Source organism: Rhagoletis pomonella, unplaced genomic scaffold (genome assembly GCF_013731165.1).
Source record: "Rhagoletis pomonella isolate Grant_MI unplaced genomic scaffold, Rhpom_1.0 Rhpom_scaffold_00005, whole genome shotgun sequence".
In the NCBI taxonomy this organism is placed as follows: domain Eukaryota; kingdom Metazoa; phylum Arthropoda; class Insecta; order Diptera; family Tephritidae; genus Rhagoletis; species Rhagoletis pomonella.
The window spans coordinates 16489453-16490692 of NW_023458559.1; positions in this window are offsets into that span (position 1 = coordinate 16489453).

Genomic DNA, 1240 nt, shown 5'->3' on the forward strand with positions numbered 1-1240 from the left:
AATGTACAAATCTTGTGATCCCTGCTTTAGATGAAGATAAACATAGGGAACTGCGAAAATGTTAAAATTTAAAGCTAAGTGCTTAGTATACATTTGGGTTGTATGTTTGTTGTGTATGTGGAGATTCTTGCAAATTATTTTCAAATTTAAACACACACATGTATACACAGCAGCAAGCTCATGCCACCACCAGCGATGTTGTATGCATAGAATTTCTACTGGGTATGTACGTTAACTATATAAAAATGTAGATATGTATATCCATACATGAGCAAATATACCATATGGAGTCACGATTGAGAGAATACAAAGGTTGCGCCGATCTCGGACCGCTATACCTCTCTTAACGAATTTGACAGAATCGTTGTTTGCATGACGTCACACTGGTGCAACTTGTTTACATTTTCCTTGCAACATTTTTTCTTCTTCTTCCATTCTTGCTCACGTTTTGGCATTTCTCTCTCGCAATTGCACCAGTGTGACGTCACACAAAAGTTATTCTCAAAAATCCTCTCTGATCGGCGCAATCTTGTATTCTATCATTCTTGATATGGAGTTACACCGCGCGGTACCATACCGCTGCTGTTTGAGCAAACCCTTATAATGAAAACAGCCCTTATAAAGATTTTATTTTATGGCTTTAAATAGAAAAGTTCCTTATATGTAAAGTCTATCTTAAACTGAAGCATTTTCATCTAAGCTAAGGGCCCGTTGTTGATTTTGAAATTTTAGCAAAAGTCATTATAAACCAATTGTGAGATTGAAAACGAAAAACGTGAAGCGCATGCAATACAAAGCATTCGATTTAATTGACAATAGTCAAACTACATAACAAAGACCTAAAATTTCTACAGAGAAAGTACAAATTTGAGATCGATTTTAAGCGGTCGTTATTCATATATCCACATTCATATGTACATACACATATTACCTTTCATATCAATTCAGGTCTATTACATGCACCCCACGGTTTTCATTTCCAATCTCATAAATGCTTTATAATGACTTCTTCTAAAATTTCAAAATCAAAAGTTATCTATACAAATTCTATGGGGCTAAGAAATATTATTTTTTAATTTTTAGTCCATTTATAAAAGCGTTGTATATTAAAAAGTGTTATTTTATTTTAGGTACAAAATTTTGCAATAGATATTAAAACAAGTAATTTTTAGGAAAAAAAAACCGACTTCAACTCCCATATAAAAATATATATATATATATATATCTCATGATCCACTGA